The following is a 14,558-nucleotide window of genomic DNA, read 5'->3' as shown; positions in this document are numbered from 1 at the left end:
AAGCAGTTGTACAGTGCATGTGCAACAAGTCTGGCACATCCAGAATGTGTTAGAGCTAGTAGGCGTATGCAGACAGAGTATACAGCACGCACTCTGTAGTGCAGATGCTTCCCAAAGGATTGGACTTGCTTGCACGTTGGTCCTCAGGATAGATTTGCCTCTCAACTTCTCTTATGGGCTGCCAAGTTTAAGTTTTGAATCTTAAAAAGTGAAAATAAATTTAGTCTTTCCCTAGCCTAGTCATTTCTGTTTCTATTCCACATTGCCCTGTTCTCAGTTTTCAGTACAGCTCTCTGTGCTGCCTTGGAGCTGCAGTTCTCTGAAACAGCTCCACATCCCAGGCTGAAATGCTGACACTGTTTTTTTTTCCACTGCTTGTATTCCCTAGCAATCTTCAACGTGATCAAGGTCTCATCGTGCTCATTGCTGTTAGGAAGCTTGGCCCTGACCCCAAGCACTTCTAGATGAGGCAGAAGAAAGAAAATCTGACTGGATTCCTGTGGGTGGGAATCTGACATGCAGGCAGTATAGCTGCTTGCCTAGGTTCCTAAAAAGTTCCTGTCCAGCTAGGAATTTGTTCCAGACCTCAGCCCCAGGCCTTTTTTTCTTTTCAAAACCAGTACTTTCTCATATGACTACTACTTTTGCAAGCTTCAAGTGGTTTACAGCTATTTAGGATATTGAGCATTCCTCCTTTAGTAACAGCCTCAGCTGTGCCCAGCTGAATAAGAATTCAGCCCCTCCTTTAAATTTCACATTTTCTTCTTCTACCCCTACCTCTGTTAGCTTTTCTTGTGCCACAGTGATGCAATGTCACTGAAACTTGACTGGAGAAAGTCAAAAGTTCATGACAAAGATGGTTCAGGAGGACTGACATAACTGGTAATACAGTTCTCTGGGATGGTGGTTTATCCTTCCTGACACAAGTCAAGTGGTTCATTGGACTGAGGCCCTGTTTTAAACAAACTCATAATTTTGTTCATGCTTCAAAGAGTTTGGCTGTAATAAAGCATGTGCTCCAAAGGTCTAGATTCTGCCCTTAAAAGGAAAAAGCAAGCGCAATGTCTGCGGTTTATTTTGATCAGGCTGACTCAAATCTGTATTTTTAGTGCGTTCTGTGTAAAATACTCAGAATTTATCATTTTAACAAGATGTTCACTACATTATTAAATATTGGAAAGAGATTCTCTCTTTCCCTCAAAACAAGATTTTTCTTCCTCCTTTCCTCCATCTTTTTTCCACTCATTTGGAGATGCCTTTTAATTTCCTAACATTGAAAATCATTGTAAAACAAACTGGATAAACATATTAGGCACTTGAGTTATACACATAATTATTTGTTTGCCTTTCAAATGCAAATAAAGTGACTATCAGTTGAAAGAAAAACTATTTTTTCCTGTTTGTTTAGGATTATTATACTGGAATATTTCTAGTGTGACCCAAGTGTCTCTCTCAGCAAATTTGACATTAGGTAAAATTTCACAAAATGAAGCACCTTGTTGAAAATAGGGTGATATTTTTGAAAGTAGCATATTGGGTTGGTGAATAAAAAGATGTTGTACATAAATAATAGAACTCTGCACTTTTTGGTAGCAATTGTAGTTTGCTGGTTTGTTAAAACAGTCATTTTTGCAGTCCTCCTTTGACTTAATTGAGAAGATTTTTTTAATGGTATGAAGTTTTTTAGTAGAGTGTTGGAGAAGCTGGAACGACATCTGGCCCATGCTTTTTGAATGTCTGAATGGAATGCTTAAGTTACAGTGAATCTCAAATTTGGGTTAAATTGAATGGTTTCAATTTTTATATTTAAGACAGAATTTCCTTTACTTTTCAGAAACCTTCCAGCCACTGAAGAGCATTTCTGTCTTGTCTTATCAGTGCTGACGCTAGTTGCCTGTTCCCATAGTTTAAAAAAAAAAATCAATACATATGTTTTTGATATTTGGCAAACAGGTTTAATTTTGCAGCTGCAAGATCCCTGTATGAAGGCAACACATCTTACAAAAAAAACCCCCAACATTTGGAAACCACTTACATATGAGAGAATGCTTGTGAATGAAATTCCATACCATTTTTGCCAGCATTTGCTCTATTATATTTAATTATAAACAGTTTAAATGTATCCTGGGCTTGGCTAGATCTGGGGTAATTTTTTTCACAGGAAGTTGGGAGGGACCACACCCAGGATAGCCAACTGAACCAGCCAGGAGTGCTCTTTGATACCCTACTGATGTCATGCCCAGTATATAAGGGGAGGGCAGGGCCAGGCAGGCGTGGTGGGATTTGACACACAGCTTAAGATTGTTTAAGATTGTCATGTTTTGTATCACTCACTCTCTTTGTTCTTTGTGTTGTTCTACTGAACTCCTGCAGGGTTTTGCATTTTCCTCCCCATCACATTATGGGGTTGAGGGGACAGTCAGTGAGCTGCTGCTTGGGGCTCAGCTGCCAGCTGGGTCTAAACCACACTGGTATGTTACTGGAAATCAAAATGAAAACCAGAGTAGTTGCATTCACAGCAGAATGGCAGAAAAGCGAAATTGCTTTGAATCTGTAGTTGAAATTTGGACAATTACAAAAACCAAAGTTTGAATTTTCAGAATGTGTACTACATCTTAGAGCACATTCATGCACACACACATCGCTGCTGACCTCATGTAGCTTTTGTGCCTGTGTTACCCACTTAACAAGTGTAAAAGGGTTATTAGGGCTGTTCATAGTTCATATTGATCTCTGATAAAGTGTTGGTACTTGCTCTTCTCACCATTAAGCTCTGTGCTAAACCATATAGTTTTTGGAATTCCTGAGCTTGTATTTATTAAGGGTTAATCCAACATGGTATGTCTGTTCCTTGAGTATTCCTGACTTTGCAGCAGAGCTAGGCCCTGTGGTTTAGACAAAATAAAGTGTTGGATGTGATCCCAGTTTTAATACTCCCAATTTATTATAACCATTGAACCCTGATCAGATCACGGATTGGATTGGATCCCAGTTTTTTAAATGTCCCAATTTATTGCTGGCTTGCAACCCTGATAAGACTACATATTTGATTAAGGCTTCAGTTTTCAAAAATTCCAGTTAATTACTTTTAGATTCTTATTAGATCATAGCTGTGTAGCATGGTATGTTGAAGTTATGAAAAAATTACTGGATGGTGTTGCGCAGGTCAAGGTCATAGTTTCATTTTGTGCTGACAGTATGAAGTTATCAGATTTCTGTTTATTACTGTGGCAGCGCTTGCACTGGACAGGAGGACAGATTAATCCCAACCCATTGATTCTGAATAATTCTCATGTTAGATCTACTGCTGCTCTGCATACCAGAACATGTAATAAAAGCCTACCACAGAACACTAAGAGGTTGGTGTTTGGTTATGAGTAGCTGTGGTTGATGAGTCTCACTTCACAGGTTGTCATGTGGCACATAGAACCAAATGGCAATTTTTGAGCTGCTTTGTGTGGCTAATCCACCTGCTGGAGCATATTCTTTAAGACAACACTAGGCCGAGTTGGTCCTGGATTCTCCTGGCTCAAGAACATGAAGAACTGAGAATAATAAAAAAGCACGCAGAGACTGATGGAAATAGCATTTTCCAGGTGTCATAGTCATGCACTCTAAATTTAAGCACCCAAATTCTCCATGTATCCTCGGTTTGCCTTTCATTGAGGCACTGTTTTCACTTTACCCTGGAGACAAGTTTTCACAAACTGTACCACCTGCCCACATAAAAGGTCAGAGCAGCCATGGAGACGATGGCCTGGCTCTTTCTTGTGTAAGTGGCCAATGTGTGGTTCCTTTTCTTACTGGAGTTTTACTACTTGGTGTATTTTAAAATGACACTGTAAAATGGAAAGAACGCCTATCAGAAACTTTTACAGGCCCAACTAATGCTTTGAAACTGGTTAGTGTACCAGCCAGCCTGGGAAACAGAGTGTGTTCAGGTGTCATGGTTTAACCTAGCCAGCAACTAAGCACTATGCAGCTGCTCACTCAGTCCTATCCCTTCCCAGTAGGATAGGGAGGAGAATTGGGGGGGAAACAACTAAAAAAACCCAGTAAAATTCATGGGTTGATGTAAGAACAGTCTAACACTGGGAAAAGAAGAAAAAAATTAGTAATAATTATAGCTGTAATAATAGTAGTAATTACGATAAATAAAAAGAAAAATAAAGCCCAAGAGAAGACAAGTGATGCACAGTGGAGTTGCTCACTACCCACTGACCAATGCCCACTGATCCAGCCCTCTGGCCAGATCACCCTAGTTTATACACTGAGAATGGCATTCTATGGTAAGGAATATCCCTTTTGCTGCTTCAGGTCACTTGTCCTGGCTGCATACTCCTCGAGCTTCTTGTGCACCTGTTTGCTGTTAGAACATGGGAAAATGGAAAATCCTTATCTTTGGTTAAGTGCTACTTAGCAACAATTAAATCATCAGTGTGTTGTCAACATTATTCTCACACTAAACCTGAAACACAGCACTATCCAGCTATTTGGAAGACAATTAACTCTATCCTGGCTGAAACCAGGACGCTAGGAGACTGACTGATCTGGCCTTTGATGCAATAGGGCAGCTTTTGCCTACGCCAAAATCAATAAGGGCATAAGAATGACTTGGAAGCTGCATTTCAGTCTTTGCCCTTCCATATGTCATATATGACATTCTGTCATAAATCTTAGGCATGCATTTTCAGGTAGTGTCACAGCACAGAATTCCTGTTCTCGGACTCCATTACCTATGGGATAAAAATGAGAATACAACTCATTGGTACAGACAGTCAGGTAGGAAATAGATTGGCATGTGTAATTTTCCATAGCGGTCGTAAACCCAAAGACCTGAAAGTCTTAAAGATCTTTCTATTCAGTCAAAGCTGAGTTTTGCTTTTTAATCTAGGAGTATTAATTAGGAAAAAGCTATAAATCCCAAACTAAGATACTGAGACTGCTCCATGTCTTGAACCTCAGAGAGGTTTTGCTCAGAGGCTTCAATGTCATATGTGTAGAATAAAGAAATGTTTATGGAATATTGTATTGCACAGAGTGAGGCTTGTTCTGTCCACTGCTAGGATTTCATTCAAATTAAGGCAAAATGTTGCAGAGAGGGTTGTGCAAACTCATTAGGTCTCACTAGCCAAGTGGAGCTGCATCTATCAAAGCAGCTCCTGAAGGAAGTGGTCCTGAAGACTCAGTAGGTGTAAGTCTCCCTGGTTCTGTTCTGAGCTGTGTTACTGCTTGTGATTGTGGATGTTGGATTTTGTGCAGTGTGTAATGTTGTGTCTTTCCACAGCCATGCCCATGCTTCTGGTATTTTTCTTAAGAAAGTGTTAAAATCCTCAGTGGTTTTGACTGATAACTACTACAGCAATTGCTGGAGCTGAGGTACTCAGTGGCAATAGAATAGGTCACAGACTGATGTCTCTGTCTTCCCATAGTTTTTCAGGAGGTATACTGCAGCTACTTTATACTAGTTCACTGTTTATCTGATGAAATTCTCTTAAATAATTTGCTTGATAGTTTGCTTGGAGAGGTGAATCTATGGCTTTGACTGCGGTTGGTACCATTTCCATTCCTGGCATTAAATTCCCAAAGACTAAAATACGAACAAAGTTTAATCTTGCTTTCTAGGAATATTCTGTTATTCTGATTCAGTATTCATGATTATTTCTTCCAGAATGAGCTAATGCTAGCAAAAGGGATTCTGGCATGATATGCACAGCACTTTCCATATCATTTTAATGGAGAAGTACAGATTTGGTGCAGTCTGAGAATTCCTTTAAATCAGTGTTGAGAACTAGGCCTTCAATTTACGTACATTCTCAAGGTAATTTTGCAGAAGGAACTTTGAGCTCTTAAAGGCATCAGAACATCTCAGGTGAAAGACACCAAAGTAATTTTGACAAACCTGGAATGATTCCACTATCTAAGCCACATTGTCACAAAACAAGGAACATCCTGTTGACAGAGACTGAGCAACCTGATCTGTGCAGTCAGACTTACTTTCAGCGGTGTTTTTGAGTAGGGTGACCTTCAGAGAGTTCCATCCAACCTAAATTTTTCTGATACTATAATTTCAAAAAGTCACTCAGGGTAATTGTGAGTGAAGAAATTTACATAATATAGTAATACACATAATACAACACAATTTTCTGATAGTTGGCTTTCTCAAATCTGCTGCATTTTGCCCAGTGTTCAACAAACGTGGACAAAAGAGAGATGGAAAAACTTCCTCAAATTTAACAGCAAAGATAAAATCCTGTTCTCACTGATGTTCATGGGGTGGTGGAAAATGCACTGACCTCATTAGAGCCAGGATTTTCTTTAGAGGGAAGGATCCTCTGTAAGTTGGTAATCACTCCATGTCACCTCTGAAATAAATGGAAGAGCACTGAGAACTCAGTCTTGTCTATCCAAAGCTCACAATCCTCATTTTGTGGTATGAAAGGGCTATGTTTCATGTCCAGTTTGTCATAATCTTAAATTTTAAGGTCAGGCTTTTCTTTCCTCCATTTCTTTACTTACAGCCCTTAATAGGCAACTTCTTTGCTTATTTCAGCATTATTTGCTTATTTCTGGTAGGGGTGGTTATAGAGAATAGTAAATATTTTGTTTAGCCCTGGTGTTTTTTAGCACAATCTTATAAGATCTGTCTTGTTTAGCCTGAGTTACAGTCTCTTACTCCCTTGAATTTGTGGCTTGCCTTTTTGGTTTTTGTGTTTTTTTCTTTTAATTTCTGAGACTGTTTCTGTTCTTGTTTACAATTATAGATACTAATTATGGGGGAGAAGATGTTCAAATCCAGCACAATAGAGTGAGCTGGAATGAAGTAACACTTGCATAGCTTATGGGGAAGATGTTTTTGACAAATACACTTCCCGTAGAATACCCTGAAAGATAATACTAAATTAGATGTTGTTTGAGGTTTGATGAGTCCCTATCAGATGTCATCAATTTTTTACTGGCAAGAGGTGGATTGTTTTTTCTTAATTTTTTTTTCATTATTATTTTTTCTTTGGCTATGAGACTTGCTTGCCTCTGGAGTTTTTCTAGGTGATGGCTGAAAAAATACAAATAAGTCTTTTCCTGATAAAAGATGCAGGTTTGAATAAGATTGCTAATGTCATTATAGACCGTGTCTGTCTTTAAAATGATTATGAAATAAAAAAAAAATAAAATATTAGAAGGACTATACTGAAATGATCTCCTCAGATATTCAAGCAAAATGCCCCCATTCCCATCAGTGATTATGGCTTATGAATATCTGAAGGCACTATGTATGCAGTCCACTATTATGTAAATGAATGAAAATACAAGATTTTAGTTACCAAAATATATTTTGCTAGCAGCTAGAAAGGAATTAAAACATTAAACTCCATGGAAATCTAAGTGACCTCCTGCAGAAATAGGCTGCTTTCCTCTAGACAACCCATTACTCAATATGAGTATGAATTAGGTAAATGAGAGACAAAAGCAGAAATGTTATGTAAAATCACAGTTGAAGTATTAAGATACTAAATCAGATGTAAATTGTATAATCATTGCAGAATGTAGATCTCAGGGGAGTCACATGGTGGGGGTGGGGACGGCAATGCAGCAGCTTTTATTCTGCTGTTCACAAGGAACAATCAAATGGGTGAAAGAATGTGTAGCATCTCAATGATCTCAAAAGACCTAAAGGATCAGATCCTTTTTCAGAGTTTAGGTATATCTCAAACAGATTATACACACACACACACACTTACCTACTCTTTTCCTGCTCCTCTTATTGCAGACAAAATAGATATTATCCTAAAAGACATACGGCCCTATATCTTTCACACATTTTGTCTTTGCTTGTTTATATTTCTCCCTCAGGAGCACCTTTCATTGAGTTAGCTTGCATTTTGCTTCTACCAAGTCTATTCCTTTTAGTCCACTATCCAAGAAATGCTGTGAAGTATGTTGTTTTGGTCAGCAGCTGCATTTTCTGTCCTGTATTGGCGTACTTAGGCACCATGGGGCAAAATCCATCTCATTCTTTGTGCCTGTGCCCTGCTGAGTACTAAGCACATGGCCAGTGCACAGTGAACAACAAAATATAGCAACCGTTTTACATTTTCCCTGGAAAGCCAGAAGAAACAAGATGACTCAGAGGTCATGGGCAGTGCAAGGAGAGAGGACTTTGAACAGCTGAGGAAAGGCTGTGCTTTTTGTTGTAGGCCCATTTTGCTTGGTTTTCCCTATGTAAAACTGTTCTGAAGTGCAGCCTTGCAGTATCTCAGTAAGAGAATCCATGGTCTCTCCTGGGCTGAGCTTCCCACCTGCAGTTTTTGCACTGTGGCCAGATCTAGGAGCCACTGGTGCCATCGAGTTGTTTCTCATGAGTCTTGTTAGGCAGCAAGTGCCCTGTTGCTCACTAGGGATGGCAGAACCAGAGAGGCATGCTGCTTTGGAGTTCTGTCCTGGTACAGGTGACAGTTCCTCAGGCTGTGAGTGACTATGCAGAGCTCCTTTTGATTAGGGCCTCCAGAACTGCGGGCTATATCCAGTATCTTGCTGTTTCTTCCCTGTTGAAGGCAGTCTTTGGGTTCCGTAGATTTTAATGACTGTGGCCTTCTCCAGGTTACTCTTCTGGTAACATTAAGTTCTGCATTTTAATTTTCACAGAACACTGTTTTTAGAAACTTCAGCATTCTCTTGGTCCAAACTTGCAACCCAGCCACCCATCCAGCTTCTGCCTGCTGGACCAAGAAGTGAGGAATTCCATTTACAAAAGCATTTCTGGATCTGCTCTGGAAGCCACTTCTGCTCAGCTCTTCTGGAGTTTTTGTGAGGTGGTCCCTATCCCTTCCTGCAGCTGCCTTACTTTATGCACTGCAGTCTTTTAATCCAGCTTTTGCTTGTCAGTATCTCTGTCACTGATGTGAGGCTAAAGCATTTTACATTATGTTTGTCACAGGGAGTGAATACATATGTGGTCATTGACAGTAGCTCAGCAGAAACACAATAACTTGTTAAGCCACAGTAACTTGATCCTGTTTCTGAGCTGCAGCTGGAAGGAGCTGTTTGTGCTCTTAACCCTTTTATAGCTGCTACACACTAGTTTTTATGCATCTTTTCACACATTAGTATATGAGAAATCTCCATGTGTGATTTGTGTGGGTATGTCAAATTGGAAGGTTTGAAGGATAAGAGAGAGTGTTTCCTTGATATACAGCTCTGGGAGTGTGCTACTGAACACATGAGAAGCACAGTGTAGAGAAGCATTTTCAAAATATCAGGGCCTACTTCCAGAATTTCATTAGGTATATAGGATCCTGTCTTCATTTGACTTCTACAAATAGTGTGCAACATACTTTGGAAATGTTACGTGTAGTTCTGTTGAGGTTATATATTTTATCAACTTCCCCCCCAAGCTGTTGTAGAGAAAGGTTCTAGTGATAGATAGTGGGGCTTGAAAGCAGCTGAAGATAGTAGGATAGGATATGTTTGGCTGCTGTTTAGAAAAAGTTGGGTCACAAGGGAAAATGAAAGGGCATTGCTTGGTATGGCACTTCTGTTGCCTGTCCTCTTGCAGTTTGTGTGCAAAAATCATTTTTTTACAGAAGCACAGATAAGGGAAGTTGATGTAGATGTCATGCAGTGATTTAACTGGAGAGCATGGTGTTCAGGACTGATGTGGGATGCCCAAAAGGAAATATATCTAACTTCCCTCCATTATGTGTTAGTTTTTCTTTTCCCTTTCCTCATCAGGAAGTTTGTAGAAACTTCAGTACTCTGCTCAATTGTTCAGATGGTGCCCAGTACCTCTCCTCATCTCTGATTTCACTGCCAGTGTCATGGTGCTGAGTGACATTTTTATCTTAGTCACAAATTTGCAGCATTTTTATTTAACCAGTTCCATCCTGTGCCATGTGTTTGGGGCTCTCTTGTAGCAATCGTCTGACCAAAAATATGCTTGCTATGATAGTTGTATAGATTTCAAAGACCTTGTTTTAATCTTGTTTTTGTGATGGAGAGTAAAGATACTGCTGTGTCAGAGAGGAAGAAATGCAGAGGGAGGTGTAAAAATGGTAAACAACTAGCGTGGAAGATGGCAGAAGCTGCCTGCTTAGCAGAGTTGGCAGAGCATTATAGGAGTGATGGAATGAGCGACACATCCATTTTTTATACCTCAGTAAAAAATTCGTGGACACCTACTAGGATGTGCTGTAGAAAAGATTACTTTAAAACTGGGTGAAAACATGATGCTATTTAGAACTTCACAAAAAGAAGGGAGAAACTTCAAAAGTGAAAAACATAAGAGAAGGCATGGAAGGACAGGTAAATAGAAAGAAAAAGCAACCAACTGATGGTTTGTTTCCTTGTATTTGAAGATTTGAATTGGAATGAAAAAGAGATCACTGACAATTTTTATAGATTTGTGTGGAAGAGTGAGAAAGAAGTAAGAAATATTAATGCAATTATGATAGCCATTTTGAAAAGATGAAACATTGATCATGAAGAATTTCACATAACCTGGTATCGACTGGTCTGTGTGATAGAGAACAGAAAAATTGTTCTTGAGCAAGTTCGACTTATAATAGTGGCAGCGATTGAAGATTGTATTCAGAAGAAGTTGAAGAAGCTAGGCTTATTCACAGGAACAAAAGAAAATTGTGGTCACCTAATTCCAGGTTTTGTTGCACAGAATTATACCAATATTGATAGCAGGACAAATTACTCTCTGTCAGACATGAAAGCAAGACTCACATGACGCTGCTGTGCTGCACTACCCTTGCCTTCAAATAGGTCTTCAGTACCTAAGGGACAAGTGATGTATTGGTCCAAAGAACATTATGGCTCATAATTTTCTGAGAAAGTATTGTGACTCTTTACAGATGTATGTGCCGTACCTTCTGCGCTGATGTGTGACAAGAGCATTCCTTGAAATGCAGTATCCTTCTGTTTTTCTGCCTGTATCATATCATGTGGACCTGTGTGTGTGCGTGGGAAACTTGTACCTCATATGATATATTCCTGCACTGAAGTCTGTGTTTTGAGTTTTAAATCACTAGTTGAGTGTAAAGCTCTCCACAATTTTCCAGGTTTTTAACAACATTTGATGCTTTGTGCATTTTAGTAGAAGAGGAGCATGATAATTGGAGGCAAGGACTGCTACCAAACTGACAGTTATTGGGTGCAAGAGCTAACAGTTTCTTGTGTGATTTTCCTTGTTATTATTTTTTTTAACACAATGATAGTGCCTCTCTTTCTGCATTTCTGACATAATCCCACATGGGACATGTGGTCTTTCTGTGATCCTTCTGCAAGAGACTTTCTCTTGAAGTGCCTGTATATATAAAAGATGAAAAACAGCAGTATAGGCCTCCCTCCCTACTTCACTGATGTCTGCATTGGAAATCCTCCCCATCCTTGTAGTACAAGTGCTCTTGGATGATGCAGCACCTAAAAAGGCTGATTTGTTTTCATGTGAATGGACCAAGTAATAACTTTGCCTCAAATTCCTTTATTGAATGTGGTGTTTCACGCATGAACATAGGCAAACTGGCTCCCTCCATCACTCCCTGCTGCATAATTTCTTTTTTAACTTAATACACAAACCCTTTGCACTCTTTCAGCTGCTTTCTGATTATTACTCATTTACTAGCAATGACTTGTGGTTTACATAGAAATGCAGAGTGTTTTCGTACACAGCTTCTCAGGGCTGACTTTCTCACTATGCCATTGTTCATTGCTTTATGAACGAAAGCATGGCTTTTACCAAGCTCTAGACCAGTGTCACCATTACTTTTACAAATAAGGTGTTATGTTCTGTTGTTCTGCAAATTAAACTCTTGCTGTCCTAAGAAGACAGTAGCCAGCTAAGCCAGTACAGTCAGCAGTAAAATAAGAGAGAATGTGTCCGGCTAAGCCAGTGCAGTTGGCAGTAAAATGAGAGAATATGTGCCTTACTGGCAGAATTTGTCACACATTGACACCATGCTGTACCCTCCATAAAATTTCCCTTGTGGGTAGAGTCAGAATTGTCTGCAGAACCTACAGATGATTTTGAAATCTTCAACTTCTTCAAGGTGCTGCCTTCCCATTGGTGAGGTTGCATTTGAGGGCAGTCACCCATCCTGAATGAAACCACCACTTCAATTTGAAATAGAAAGTATGTGTGGCATGAAAACATGAAGCAAAAGAGAAGTGAAGATTATGGGTGGAAGGGGAGGTGGTTGTGCTAGGAAAAAGAGCTCTGGGAAGGAAAAAGGAGAATTTTTAAATAATTTTTAGGAATCCTCAGTGTAGAAACCTGAGACAGATTGTAGCTTATTTCTTCTCATCATCCTTTCATCTCTAACAACTACTGTAGCAAATTACATTGAGGTTTCGTGAGTATTATTTTTAATGATATCTTAGGAAAAATTTAAGATAACTAACTGGGCTGAGATCAGGAACTTGATTATAGTAAAAATTTCATAGAATCATAGAATATTTCAAGTTGAAAGAGACCCATAAGAATGATCAGGTCCAATTCCCTGCTCCTTGCAGGACTACCCAAAACAAAACCATATGACCAAGAGCATCGTCCAGACACTCCTTGAACTCTGACAGTCTCAGTACCATGACCACTTCCCTGGAAGCCTGTTCTTGTGACTGATCACCCTCTCAGTGAAGTATCTTTTCCTGATGTCCAGTCTGAACTTCCCATGATGCAGATTCATTCTATTCCCTTGTGTCCTGCCGCTGCTCACCAAAGAGATCAGAATTTCTCCCTCTGCTGAGGAAATTCCCTTGAGGAATTTTGATGAGGTGACCTCAGCCATTCCTACAAAACCATGCCTTTGAGGCCTTTCACTATCTTGGCCATCCTCCTCTGGAAACACTGTATAACAGTCTGATGTCTTTCCTACACTGAGGTGCCCAAACCTGCAAGCATTACTCAAGGTGGGGGTGCACTAGAGAGGAGACAGGTCATCTGCTTCACTGAGGAAAGGCAAAATGGTTAGTGAGCACCCTCCCAACTATCAAGGTCTGGATCATATTCTGGCTCATCCCTGCTGTGAAGTATGACTGCGTTTTCTACATTTTAAGTGCTAAAGACTAGCATCATGTCTAGATATAGTCAGCAGAGTCAGTAGAGAAGGGTAACTAGAAAGCAGGACTGATGCATACTCGTGTACTAAGGTACTTGTGTAGAAAGGCATGTGTGATGAAAGGCACATTGTTGTCATTAGGATTATTTTTGTGCCTTTTTAGCTACAAATTATTTGAGAAGTATTGGCATTTGTTTTGAAGGTACAATTCTTATGGAAAAAAATTAATATTATGAATCCCATTCTGCATTTAATTATTCCTGCCTGTCAGACTGGAAGCTCCCAATATGCTTATCTATTTATTTAGGGACACATTTTCTCCATGCCTTTTAAACACATTCTCCAGCACATCTTCATTTTTCACTAAGCAGAATCCTGAGGCTATTACACTTTAGCAGGGTAACCAAGGCTGCTAGACTCTTTTAACTTATTCTCCTGTGGTACAAACAATACTGTTCTTTCTGCGGTGCTGCTGTATTTCAGATACAGTCAACAGCTAATGTTGATGACTTCTGTCAGGTGCTGCATCTCTGTATGTCTTCTGTTCTTTGTGTCTTCCTCCATGCTCTGTTACTTTCTGTAAATGCTATTTATTACATACTGTGGTCAGCATTCTGCCAGATCCATCTCACTGCATTTAATTATGTTGTGTTGAAGAGCAGCTGAACAGTTAACAGAAGTTGCATGCTCACAGAGCCTTGCTAAGCTTTTTTTTTTTTGCCCTCCAGCTTGAATGTTGAATCATTGAATATCAGCTGAGTTTGAGATTTACCTGAATATGTTTTACTATTCCAAAGAGATTACACAATGGCCCTGATTAGCAGCAGCATTTTGTAATACCACTTAAGGCTTTATCACAGTGGAGTACTGCCAGTAATAGTCTTTAATTCACTTATATGTGGCAATTCATCTCTGTCAGGTTTCTATTAATTTCTTTGCTGTTTTACTTAGTCCCTCTCCCCTATATAACAAGGCATGATTTCCCCATTTATGTAGCCAAAATAAAATTTAGGAAAAAAAATAAATTTAATCTTCAGCAAATTGACTGTGGTCCTTTGGTTTGAGACAACTGTGCCATCTCTCCATTTACATTCACATCTAATCTAGTTTTGACAAGTTAATGTATTTAGGAGAATCTAGGTGGGTCAAGTGACCCAGGGCCAGTAACAATTTTACTGACTAAAAAATTTTCTGGATTGGGTTAAGTATATTAACCGCAAAACGGAGAGCGGGTGTGGAATTAAAACTGTATGTGTCCATGCATGTATGTGAAAGGCCAGACAGTATTCAGCATTAATTTTATTCATCAGAATTATGACCAACTTTGGCTAGTTAGGTGATTGCCAGAGATAAAGAACAAAAGTGATGCATGCACCATTTTGTTTTATCTGGCACCAATTTCACAGTGCACTGGAAGCAGTTGGGTTTGGGACTGGTGCTCCACGTTTGTGTGGTGAGTCAGTGTCTGTGGTTGCTGTTGATGCAGATCCAACTGTAGAT

General features: G+C 39.5%; 1 protein-coding gene across 6 annotated transcripts in view; it reads left to right on the top strand.

Annotated features, from left to right (window-relative positions):
- The window catches only part of PARD3B (par-3 family cell polarity regulator beta), a 438,076-nt gene that overhangs the window by 338,283 nt on the left and 85,235 nt on the right, over positions 1–14,558 (top strand). The window lies entirely within an intron of this gene.

Source organism: Melanerpes formicivorus, unplaced genomic scaffold (genome assembly GCF_026170545.1).
Source record: "Melanerpes formicivorus ecotype bairdi unplaced genomic scaffold, bMelFor1.0.p_v2 SCAF_5, whole genome shotgun sequence".
NCBI classification, from domain to species: domain Eukaryota; kingdom Metazoa; phylum Chordata; class Aves; order Piciformes; family Picidae; genus Melanerpes; species Melanerpes formicivorus.
The sequence above is the reverse complement of the archived record's forward strand: the minus strand, read 5'-3'. Positions and strand labels throughout refer to the sequence as shown.